The sequence below is a fragment of the Vicia villosa genome, linkage group LG1 (assembly GCF_029867415.1).
Source record: "Vicia villosa cultivar HV-30 ecotype Madison, WI linkage group LG1, Vvil1.0, whole genome shotgun sequence".
Classification (NCBI taxonomy): Eukaryota; Viridiplantae; Streptophyta; class Magnoliopsida; order Fabales; family Fabaceae; genus Vicia; species Vicia villosa.
Genome location: NC_081180.1, coordinates 51,378,047 through 51,392,389, shown reverse-complemented (window position 1 = coordinate 51,392,389; position 14,343 = coordinate 51,378,047).

Sequence of the window (14,343 nt, the reverse complement as noted above, 5' to 3'; positions counted from 1 at the left end):
AAGAGAAGAAATGTCTAATCAATGCTGCTTGGTTTGCAAAGAAAGGGAAGAGAGAGTCTAAAATTTTGTGGACCCCACGTGCAAATCTTTTCTCTTCTATTTATGAGAAGAAAGGAAGGAAAGGACTTAAAATTGATATGTTTCTCCATTATATCCTTATCAACAAGACGTTAGCAGATTCAATATTTTTGTGCAAAATAATTATCATAATGGTAGTCTTGAAGAATTTAATAGTATCATTTATGTTACTTAATTATCAATAATTAATATAGTAAAATTAAACTACATTAATAAATTATATGCGAATTTATGTATAAATTATTTAATTAAATTTAAATATTTTTAAGGCAATCAGTAACTATAGTAAATAAAAAATTTAATTCAGGTGTAATTTTTATTAAATTAAAATAAAAAACTACATTCATTTTTCTAAAAAATTAATTTAAATATAATAAAATTATGATTTTAGTATAAGGGTATTTTAGTCTTTTTAAAAGTTAAACACACTTCTTTCTCTTCTATTTCTATTCTCTTTCTCTTAAAACAATCAATACATCAAATCATCTATATTTCTCTCTTATTTCTCTCTTTCCACACTCTTTCTCACCTTTTTCTCTCTTCACACTTTCTTCTCACAACCAAACACACCCTAAAAGATGCAACTTGTTTATCTCCAAATTCATCATTATAGTTTACTCTCCAACTCCAATTCAGGCCTTCCCAGTGCCCCATCTCTTGTATGGATTGAACCTTGATCACATATTTAAGCATGAAAGACATAAATCTCTAATCAAAGTTTAATCCATACAGTTTTCTTTTGAAGAAATTGAAGCATAGACCGAACACTATCTCAAAGCTTCTTAGGGCCCGTTTGGTGCGCAGGATAAGAGACACGATAAGATATTTGTATCATATCCTGTCGCAATCCAGTGTTTGATGACCAACAGGATATGATAAGTTAATCATAAAACTTATCCTATCCTGCCTCACTAGTTCAAATGGTTATCCCGAATATGAGCTGGGTTAGAACCCAGCAGGATAGGATAAGAAAATAACTTATTAATTTATCTCTATAAAATATAATTTAAAATAAAAAATTAAATATGACAAAATATAAATAAAATATAATTTGATATTAAATTAAAAAATTAATAAATAATTTTAAAAAAATATATATGATTGTCATAAGGGTAATTTTTAACTTTATATATTATAGGAAATTAAAACCTAATAAATTAAAATATTTAAAACTAATTTTATTTTTTACCGAATTAAATATATTTTTTGCAAGAATAATTTTGTCATTTATAAATAAAAAATAATTTGATATTAAATTAAAAATATTAATAAATAATTTTTAAAAAATATGTTTGATTCTCATAAGAGTAATTTTTTAACTTTATATATTATAGAAAATTAAATCTAATAAATTGAAATATTTAATACTAATATTATTTTTTTTGAACTAAATATATTTTTTTGAAAGGGTAATTTTGTCATTTATATATTATATATACACACTTTTAATTTATTTAACTAATATATAATAGAATTCATGATCTTTTTAAAAAAAAAATTAAAATTATTTACTCGCTAGTGTTAATGAGTTTTTTTTACCAATTTATAAATTTTAAAATATTTTATAAAATAAATTTAACAAAAATATAATTATTTTACAAGTGTGTGTGTATATTTATATATATATATATATATATATATATATATATATATATATGTATATATATGTATATATATATATATGTGCATATATATATATATACATATATATATATATATATATATATATATATATATATATATATATACATATATATATGTATATATATATATATATGTACATATATATATATACATATATATATATATATCTATATATATATATATATATATATATATATATATATATATATATGTATATATATATATATGTATATATATATATATCTATGTATATGTATGTATATATATATATATATATATGTATATATATATATATATATATATGTATATATATATATATGTATATATATATATATCTATGTATATGTATGTATATATATATATATATATATATATATATATATATATGTATATATATATATATATATATATATATATATATATGTATATATATATATATGTATATATATATGTATATATATATATATGTATATATATATGTATATATATATATATGTATATATATATATATATATATATGTATATATATATATGTATATATATATATATATGTATATATATGTATATATATATATGTATATATATATATAGGGGATGTATCAAGTAGGAGGAATTTTTAAATAAGAGATAAGAGCATCCAATCCTAACCATTGGATTAATCAAGAGAGAGAAATTAAATTATTTATTAAAATATTAATATAATTATTATTTCTCTCTCTTGATTAATCAAATGGTTAGCATTGAATGCTCTTATCTCTTATTTAAAAACCCTCCTACTTGATACATTCTCTCTCTCTCTCTCTCTCTCTCTCTCTCTCTCTCTCTCTCTCTCTCTCTCTCTCTCTCTATATATATATATATATATATATATATATATATATATATATATATATATATATATATATATATATATATATATATATATATATATATATATATATATATATATATATATATATATATATATATATATATATATATGATCATCAAATGACACAAAGGTGTCAAAGTTTAATTTGACACCAAATCTCAACCGTTAAAATAATTAATCAAACGGTGATAGTAAATGTAATAAAATAATAATAAACAAATATTTAGCATATTTTTCTCCTAAAAAATAGGGTATTTAGTATCACCGTTTGATTAATTATTTTAACGGTTGAAATTTGGTGTCAAATTAAACTTTGACACCTTGGTGTCATTTGATCCTATATATATATATATATATATATATATATATATATAGGGGACGACTCAAGTGAGAACACTTGGTTATTATGAGAAATGAGAACAATGAATCACGACCATTAAATTTTGATTTTGTTGATTTAATGAACTGGATTGGTTTCTCTTTCTATTTTGATTTAAAATAAATATTAAGGATCCTAGAAAGAGAAAAAATAACAAAATCAAAATTAAATGGTCGTGATTCATTGTTCTCATTTCTCATAATAACCAAGTGTTCTCACTTGAGTCGTCCCCTATATATATATTGTTATTATATTTGATATCATGTGTGAACCAAACACATGATAGGATAAGTCTTATCTTGTCTATATCATATCCTATCCTTGTCCTGATTTATATCCTATACTGTCTCTATCATATCCTTCGCGTCAAACTGGCCTTTAAAATATAATTTTGAGGCACCATAAACTCTCACTTGTCCCTTTTCCATACAATATTGTGTCACGCTTAAAGATGAAAATATGAAATTTTAATCCATCCCTTACTTGATTCCCAGCTAAATGTCCATCTTGAACTGCATTGGGGGATAAGGATAAACACCTTCAATTGCAATTAAAAATAAAAAAGGCCGCTTTGATGTAACCCATGACTCACTGTAAGCTCTTCAGTTGGAATCTCATTAACTAACTTTGACATACAACTATTGAAAGTGTAAGCTCTTATTCGTCGAATCCATTGTCGACTAAAAATCATTCTTGTTAACAAGTATTCATTATTCAAGGTTAGAAGACAAAGCGGTAATAACTACTGAAATCTCACAAAAAAAGAGTGTGAGTGTCAGAGTTTAATTTCTGGTAATAACGTTCAATCAAAAATATCGATTTCTGTGAGTTGAGATAGGATTTTACCCTGACGATGGCGTCCAATCTAACATGTATTCTAAATATTTTCATTCCACAAAATCATATGACTTTTCAAAATCAACTTTGAAAGAGAGAAATTTATATTTTCTTCTTTCTTCGAGGTCTATTATCTAATTAACAACAACTACTCCGTCTAGAACGTGTCTTTCTCGGATGAAAATAAGTTGACATCTTGAAATCACTTTAGCGAGGATTTAACATTATATGAAATATTCCGTGTTTGAATCTCCTTCTTCAAATCCATTTCACCCTAAATTTTTGCTCCAGCAAACTCTCTTTATTATATAGTTGTTGCCAAAACAATTGAGAAGTCATTTTGCAATGGTTGACATCCGATTCCTCATCCACTTCATTGTTAGTTGATGTTGCCATTGCAATTGCATATAGATCATTGAGATCTTTCATAATTTTGGCTAATTCCAGATCCTTTCTTCTCTAATATGATTTATTGCATCTATTAACATACGAATCAGATAACGAGTCACTGCAGAGAGGATTGATCCACAAAACTCTTTTGTTGAATTTGGGATGAAGAGGATGTTCCGAAGGTGCTTGTGTTTTTTTCCCTATTTATCAGTGTTTTAAAAACTGGATCGAATATTAAACCGGTGAGGGTATTGGGTCACTGGTTTATTGGTTGAACCACTGGGTCACTGGTCGAACCGCATGACTAAACTAGATAACTCGGTTGAACAGCCCGGTCGTTATAACAAAATTATATAGGTATAAAACATGTCGAACATGATGATTCAGTCTCTATAAAATATAACTGACACTTAAATTTTTAAAAAATATCATATCCTAAATAAATTCACAAATTCATAATTTAAATTCAAATTTTAAACATAAGTATCACACATAATAAAATAGTACAAAATTACAAAGCATATATTTGCAAACAAAATTTAATCATAAAATAATCTAATTGAATAAATTATAATAAAGTAACTTCATTGTCTACTAAATTTAATTTCAAAGAAGAAAAAATTATTTCAATGTTGGTATCTCCTTCTTCAATATCAAAATCATCTGCAACAAAATATCAAAAAAATTTATTTTTATTTTTATTTTCTTTTTTTCTTTTTTCTTTTATTTTGATTTCTTATTAAAATAATTAAGACGATATTGTTTTAAGTTGTTAAAATAAAAAAAATTAAAAATGCATTTAAACCACCGGTTTTGAAAAATCGCCAGTTTTTCTGGTTTTACCAGTTTACACCGGTTTTGATTGGTTCACACCAATTCAATAACATATCTAATTCAACAATCGAACTAGACCGATTACCAGTTTAACCGGTCCGACCGGCCGGTCTGGTCCGATTTTTAAAACATTGCTATTTATCATGAAACAAAATTTGTGGTTGGTGCAAATACAAAATCTAAGACAAAAGACAACAATACAATAACATCATCATCACTTAAAAGCAACTAATAGTCTAAAAATTGTTTAAAAAAAAAAGGCATAATATTGGATTTCAATTAGGATGTGCTATTTGTTATCGGTTATGACATTTTTTTTTTAATTTTTCAAAAGAAATGAAAGATTTAATTATGAGAAATATTTACACAAAATAATAGTAGGTCCCTCTATCGATTCAGTTTCATGATCAATAACTACTTTTTAAAAATTTCAAAAATCATTATGTATATTTTCTCTGTTTAAATAGATATCTCATTATTGGGAACATTATTTTAACTTGTAGTTATTAAATTGGTACCATGAAATTGATCGATGCAAACAAGAGACCAGCAAGCTGGCAATCCAAACAGTTTCATGAGCACTGGCTTTTGACGATTTTGTAAGAAATAATAACAGAAACAGTTTTACATGTACTCTACCACAGCCTTGAGTTGTCGGACCATTTTTGAGTGAATGAGTTTTCTTTTGTTTTGTTTTCAAAAGCAGAGTTAAAGCCATAGTCCATTTTCCACTTCGGCTATAAAAAAACTAGTAATAAACCCGTGCGTACGCACGGGTTTTGGTCTCGTACGCGCATTTCTTTACATAATATATTTATTTTAAATAGAAGATTAAAAAAGAAAATAAACATTTAGATCAATAATAGATTTTTTTGGTATAGAAAAGTATTTAGATCAATAATAGATTTTTTCGCGTATACCATTTTTGGATCATAAATATCATTTTTCGTATATAAAAAATATTTATATCAATAAAATATTTTTTATCGTGTACAAATATTATTTTTTTTATATACCGTTTGCAAAAATATCTGGATCAATAACACATTTTCATATTTAAAAATATTTAGATCAATAATAGCTTTTCTCCTATATATCATTTTTTAATAAATACCATTTTTCATATATAAAAATATTTTTATCAATAATAGATTTTCCCCGTATACAAATATATATTTTTTAGGTATCATTTACAAAAATATCTGAATCAATAGTAAATTTTCGTATATTAAATATTTAAATCAATGATAAAATATTTTCGTATATAAATTTTCCGTAAATTCTCGTATATAAAATATTTAGATCAATGATAAATCTTAAAGTCACTTTGATTTTTTTTCTGTCTTAGTAGTTTTATAAATTAAAAAAAAAAATTAGAATCAATTATAAACTTGTCTTCATATATAAATTTTAATTTAAAATTATTTATTAGAGATCTAATCAAACCTATTTTAAAAAATAATCAAACACACTAAAATCAATTATATATTTTTTCTATTTATAAAAGTATTTGTATTAATAGTATATTTTTTCATTTATAAAAATATTTGTATCAGCAATATAATTTTTCCATTTATAAAAATATTTGTATTAGTAATATATTTTTCTCATTTAAAAAAAATATTTGATTCAACAATACATCTTTAATAGTTATATAATATATGTCGAAATATTGAAAAAATATATATTATTTTATATACAATTTGTAAGTTATTATATTATACATATTTTCATTTATTTTTTATTTTTTTAAAATTAAAATTTCCTAATAGAGTTTAATCTAACAATAATTATTTTATAAATATTTCTATTAATTATTTATTGGATAGAAAGAAATGAGTGTAGTTAAATAATAAATAATAAATAATATTAAAAAAATTATTAATGTCATAAAGAATAATAAATTTTATTAATATGATATAAATGGAGTACTAAAGAATTTTGTTTCTCTTAATGTCATAATGATGTTACATTATAATAGAGTATAAATTGCAGAAAAAAAATTATTAAAAAGGTTAATAACCAGTGTGTTTCTTCCCGCATACAAAAATTTATATTTCAAAAATGTCATAATGAGTATGACAAGAGAGTGTGCAGAGTAATAGTATATTATTATATATGTATTAACACTGTTCCGAAAACACTCTTACATACTATTATAATAGGTAATGAAACAAATAGACTTTCAAATCTTCACTGCAATCACACCTTCCCAATTTTCCCAAGGCTCGAGAATATTTTGTCTCTGCAATCACATATCACAATACTCAATATAGAAATCTATCATATAAGTTTTTTTCAATACTGAAAATTTAATGTTCTTGAAATTCCTAAAATAAATTTTATGCTAATTTACTTTAAATAATTTTTTTCCATATATAAAAATATAAAAAATATAACAATACAATTTCCTTTATATAGAAATAACATCATTTCTAAAAATATACGAATCAAATGTTTTTTCCCGTAATTAAATATTGACTTTGTTTTGTAGCTACTAAAACTAAATTAGACTATAATTTTAAAATGAGAAAGAGAAACTAAATAATTAATAGTGATTACAAAGCATCATTTTATTGATATAAATTTAGTAATCATAATGGTTTGAATTTCAATAAGCATCATTTATAATGCTTAGCTTTCTGATAGCAATATAAAGTTCAAACTTCATCACATCTCTAGCTGTAAGTTGCCTATGGTGTGGCAGTTGGGTTGGTGGCAGTGGATAGTCTAGACCTCTTCTAGCGGTAAGACTCCTATGTTTGACTATGAGAATCGTAAATCCTGCCACTAATGAAATGCTACCAGGATCCAAAATATCATTGAAAGAACCTAATGCACAAAACTAAAGAGAAAATTACTTAATAATTAAAGAACCTAAAATGTAGGGTAATAAAATTTTAGAGAGAAGAGGAATAAAACAAAACTGAATTAGAAATAGAGAGAAGAATAGAGAGAAGAGTAGAACAACTACTTGTGAGCAAAATCATAAAACAACTCTTCAAATAATTTGGTTATAAATCTAAATCCTTAAAAAAATAAAACAGTTTTAAAATTGAAGGAGGAATTTATCCATAAAGTTTTAACAATGGACACAATAGCAAGCTGCAATAGCCATTTGGGACCAAAAATAGCAGCCATCTACAACTCCAAATAGCATCCGACATTACCTCTATTGTACTCTATTGAACCATTAAAACAAAAATTCCATTAAACCGAAAAAGATTAAAACGATTAGACCATAAAATAAATGAAACCTTGAACTGTATAAACCATTAAAATAATCTCTCCCATTAGCAAAACAATTAAAACTTCTTTTTAGACATTGAGCAGCATCATATAAAGGATAACTATAACTATCATCCGGTCCCGATTCCAACTTTCATCGTTCCATCAAACACATTGCATGCATCTCTTGAAACATTAAAATTTAAACTCTCAACATACCTCTGAAATAAGATAAAAAATATATTAATAATTTCAAAATTAAATATAATTATTAACTCTTTGTGGGGCCATTCTTGGTTCCCTAAGCCAAAGAAATTACTTTCATTATTCTCTTGAAAACTTGCAAGTTGCTGCCATTGACAGTCTTTAAGAACAAAAGTATGTAACTTAAGTATTAAAAGTGAAATGAATAGAGGAAAAAAAATCAACATGAAAGAACCTCTGCATCATAGAAGGAGATCTTAAAGCAGTTTCAACTTCCCATATGCATAAACCTGTCCAAATAGATAAAAATGGTTTTGGTCAAAAACTCAAAACCCTAAACCATAATAAAAATATATATAGAACCACGAAATAATTGTTGCACAAATAATTTGAAGATAAAGATAAAGATGGTAGATACATTATGGTTTCACCCATCCTACCCCAGACACAAATGCATCATCTTACCCATCTATGTCTTTCCATGTCTCTAGACCGGTAGTTTATACTGTATATGCAAACATAACAACAAATATTGTTTAATATTTCAAGAATCCTTTGTGAAAGTTACAGAACAAATGAAGCATAAAATCAAAAGGCAAGATTCAAAAAACATGATTCAAAACCCATAAAATCGAAAGGCAAAAATTTAACCCATAAAATCAAAAGGCATAATTTAAGCCCATAAAATCAAAGTTACCTTGTATAAGCATAGATAATAGAGATAAGAAAGATGAAGAAAGAAAATAGAGAGAGAGATTTAGAGAAAATGAGAAGCTTTGGGAGAGAGAAAAAGAAAAACAAGTTTGTGATGATTGATAGAAGAGAGAGAGAGAGAATGGTACAAAAAGAATAGGAAGATTTGAAAAAAATTTACAATAGAACCCGATGACATCATCAAATGAATCACACCTACCAAACAAAAGCCTAATTGAATAAAAATGTAGTTGAAATAGAACTAAGTGACATCACTGGTTGGAAAAAGTAATTTTTAGACACAAATTGCCCCTAAAATGATGTGGTGGCAGCCAAAGAAAGAAGGGCAAAAATGCTTTTTCCAGAACATCTTCCTTTCTTATATTATAGATTGGCATCGACATCGTATGTTTAATAATGTCAAAATGAGAATAGACAAACACATATGTTTGCTTTATGTTATTAGAGTTTGATATAACTCATCCTTATAAAACCGGTTTTGTAAGGATGAGTTAGTTCAAACTCTAATATGGTATCAGAGCCTATCGATCGGACCATGGGCCGCCAACCGTTAATATCCACGCACCAAGCCCAAAAGAGTGTTAGGCGTGAGGAGGTGTATTAGGAAGATCCTAAAGTCCCACATTGGTTGGAGATAGAGCATTGAAAGAGTATATATAGAGGGACACTCCTCACCTTACCAACCGGTTTTGTAAGTGTAATATTTTAACTTAATACAAGAGAAAAGTACGTACAAATATAGACACAATTTCTCTATCGAATTATATCTAATTTATGCGCCTAGTGTCGACTCAGATGCAGAAATATACAACTTCATGGATGTAAGAATATAAGAGGATTCGACAGATGCATCTTAATCTCCTCAACAACTTTTTGATGCTCAGGTTCCCATCTAAATCCTTCTTCTTTCTTGAGGGTAGCAAAGGCGAAAAAACTTTTGTCTTCCCATTTAAGTTCGTCATGAATCTTCTAAAAAATTTTATCTTCCCCAATAAAGACTGAAGTTGCTTCTTATTGGATGGAGGCTTTATCTTGAATATAGTCTTTGTCTTGTTCTGGTTTATTTCTATGCCTTTATTATGAACCACAAAGTCTAGAAAATCTCCTGCATGATGTCATACCCCAAAATTTGCCCTCTTATTTTTAAAGACAAAAATCTTCAAATGTGAAAATAATTGAAGAGGACACCCTAAGCTTTCCAACAAATTCAAAATTATTCTCAAATAATGAAAATTGAGAAAATTATGGCTGGTGAAAGTTGGGAAATTCTGAGTCAGTGCATAAAATCCAAATTGAGCAAATTCATTATTGGGCCACCGTTTTAATCCAATCACCCCTTAAATTGTTTTATTTCAATTGTTTTGATTTATTCATTTAAATAATTCAAAATAAGGAAAATAAAATAAATTAATCTCTTAGTGAGGTCCAAGCCCATTTTCCTTTTAACCTAATGTTTTCTTATAAATAACTAACAACCCTTATTTTTAACCATTCACCAACCATTCACCTCTACAAAATTCTCCGTTCCAATACACTAACAATCAACAACTCTCATAATTTTACACCCATCCACAAAAAACCCTTACCATCGTTTATGACCGTTACGAATAATCTTCCGTCACTCTAATTCCGGTTGCAGCAGAGTGATAAATTTTCCAGCCTATCAGCTGAATTATGAAACTACTGTTTTGATTTGCTCCGAATTTTTCTAGAAATTCAGAAAAAAATTGAGGACCAATACTTCTTTATAATGGAATTCTAAAGGATTCCGACGCTCAAAATCGCAAGTTCCTCGTTTTTCTATTTTATTTGATTTAATTTCTATTTTCATATTTTCAAAAAAATCTCAAAAAATTTGTAGCTTCGTTATCTTATTTGATTTGATTTATAATTATAATCAGGTTTTATATTTTTTGATTTTATTTTGATCACTTTTCTATTTTTTCCATTCGTTTTCTTAACCGTAACATTGCAGTGGTTTATCAACAGGTTTCCTATGGATTGACCAAATGGAAGAAGCTTTATCCCTTGACCTCAAGAGGTACCCCAAGTGTTTTTTGGCCAAAAACCTTTTGGCTTTTGGCCAAATCAAGGTTATTCGTATTTGGCCAAAAACCTTTTGGTTTTTGACCAAATTAAGGTTATTCGGAATTTTGACCATAATTTAATTTTCTAAACTCCAATTCTTTTTTTTATCTTATATTATTATTATTATTATTATTATTATTATTATTATTATTATACTATTATTATTATTAACATTATTATTATCCTTTTTTGCAGGTACTTCCATTGGCCATTAACCCTGTTTTGGCCAAACACTTTGTTGGCCACTTTTCCATGATGCACCCTCAAGGATTGCCACATCAAATCTTAGCCTCTTTCTTTTGGTTCTATTTTCTTCTTTTTTTTCCTTTAATTAATCCTCTTTTATTATTAATATCTAATTAAAAGTCAAACAACTAATAATTTCTTTTATGGCCATTTGGCAAAAAAAAAAGGACATAATAATTTAATTAAGGTTGATAATTTAATTTAGGGTTCAATTTTAGTCTAGATTAATTTAATTGTTTAAAAAATGATTAATTTGTTTTTTAGGTTATCACAGGCTAATTTTGAAGTGTTTTTTATTAGGTTTATGGCTATGGTATTTTTTCCAAGGTTTTTTGGCTGATCAATGTGATTTTTCCTTTAACGCTAATTTTTTTCCCTTAACCATTACTGTTGATTTTTTTTCCTTTAACCCTAAAAGGTTTATTTTCTTTAACCTTAACCCCTCTTATTTTTATTCTGATCTCTCATCTTTACTTCTCGATTGTTTAAGTTTATTCTGTCTTATTTGTATCCGCCTCGGGTTTGTAATAGTAATTAGGTAAATTTTATTTTCCGTTAATTTTATTATTGTAACTGCCCAAAGCCTTGTAATATTTTAGGGTTTTTATTTTCGCGCTCAATTCTTCCTCTTTTATTGTAACTGCCTCAAAGTCATGTAATAGCGTAGGTTTATATTTCTGCCTTTATTTTCTGCCTTTCCCCGTTTTGGTTTTGTAATTCCCCCTCTCCGAAGCCTTGTAATAGCGTAGGACTTTATCTTTCTGCTTTTTCTTTCTGCACCTATAAACTGCTATAAACTATTTAGATGTATGTTAATAGGATTGTATGGCAAGACTAAAATCAAATAGAATAACCCTGATTTTCAGGATTAAATAAATGAATCACTTTGTTTCACACACTCACCTTTAGGGTAATCCTCTCTTCTGTTGCCTTTCGAATAATAGTCAAGTCCCTCGAGCGAAGGGATACCTTAGCATATGCTGCCTCCGATTTAAATCATCATAGTCCCTCCGATTTAAAGATCATAGTCCATTCGAGTTGTCTATGATAAAATGATCTCGTCCCTCGATGTTGTCTTCAATTAAATGATGATAGTCCCTTCGACTTCTAAGGTATCCTTACTTGTTGCCTTTTATGACTATTCTCATCAATTTCTAGGACTTCCTACCCTCCTTATAGTATGGATAGCCCTATGACAAAACGATGACCCTCGATGTCCCTTTACATCCAATGAAAGGACTTCCCACTAACTAATGGTGTGGATAGTATCTTTCCCAAACGAAAGACTTTAAGAACAAGAAAGACAAACTTAGGGTAGGTAGTTCTTAATTGCTTGCTCAATTGAAATAATTTCAAAATGCTTTTCACACCTCCTTTTCAAAACTATTTTTAAAGACTACACTTTGTATACATCCGTACGAAGATCATTACAAAGTTAAAGCTCTTTTCAAAAATGTTTTACTATACACACACTACACTCTTTTCAAAAAATTCAAACAAACAAGTGAGCTAAGCAATTAAGAGCCCATGGATAACCATGGATACAAAGGGTGCTTACACCTTCCCTTTGTATAACTTACCCCCCGAACTCAATGTCTTTCAAAAAGGCCTTTCCTGTTCTTTTAGCCTTTCCTAATTGGATAAAATAAAAGTCGAAGGCGACTCTTGCTATCCGCAACATTTATTAAAATTCAGTTCTCCCACCGTATTACACATGAACACCAATAACACATTTTAATGGATTCAAATATAAGTCCATATTCCCTCATCCTTTCAAAGGATTGTCAAAGGTGGCCTAAGTGACCATTTTTCAAAGAGGATTTAATGACATATCATTAATGTATACCTGCATACAAGTCTCAATGAAGTCATGAAACATATAATTCACCGCCCTTTGGTAGGTTGCACCAACATTTTTTAGGAGAAAAGGCATAACTACCCACGCGAAAGTTCGTAAGGCCCCAAGGAATCAAAATGCCATTTTCGACACTTCCTCCAATAAACAATTTGGTTATATCTAGAATAACCATCTAAAAGAGTTAGATACTCAAAGCATGCCGCTAAATCGACTAGTATTTCTACTACAAGCATTGGGTACTCCTCTTTTGGAGTAAGTACATTAAGATTGTTGCTTAATATGTTGGTGTCACATGCAAGTATACATTTATATTTGATTGCAGCAATTGATAAAGATAAGAGTATCGTACCAACACTGAGTGAAATTATTACTTAGATTGATTTTGCAAATAACTATTCTTGAGATTAAGCATGAGTAAAGAGAGAAATAATAGTTGATCGTATGAAATTCAATGTCAAGTAAAACAGATCTTAAAACAGTGCAAATTAGGAGTGAAAATATATCAAGAGTGATTGAGTTGAGTTATGATCCATTAATATCAAGGAAGTAAATATGTGCTTATGATGTGTTGTGCCGTGACAGGAAAGGTCAGAGTGATCTTGTGGTGTAGTTTTACAACATTAAAACATGCATAAAAGGGCAAGGGAGCAAATCTCTAAGTCTCACTTATAACCCTATCATACGTCCGTATTCATCCTGAAATCCTTAATAGTTGCAAATCCTTATCTCTAAGTGAGCTAGGTGAGTGAATATCTATATCATACGCGTTTCAACCATTTTTATTATGAAATCCACTTGTTGTTGGATCTCTCACAACAAAAAGCTGTTATCTATCCTTAAGTTGATCATTCAAAGAAAGGGATCTATAAACTGCTTAATACATAATAAAACAAGTCACTAAACCGCACATCATTTAACATAAAAACAACTTAATATTAACTTCACATTGCTAAACTACAAAAAGTTTAGCTC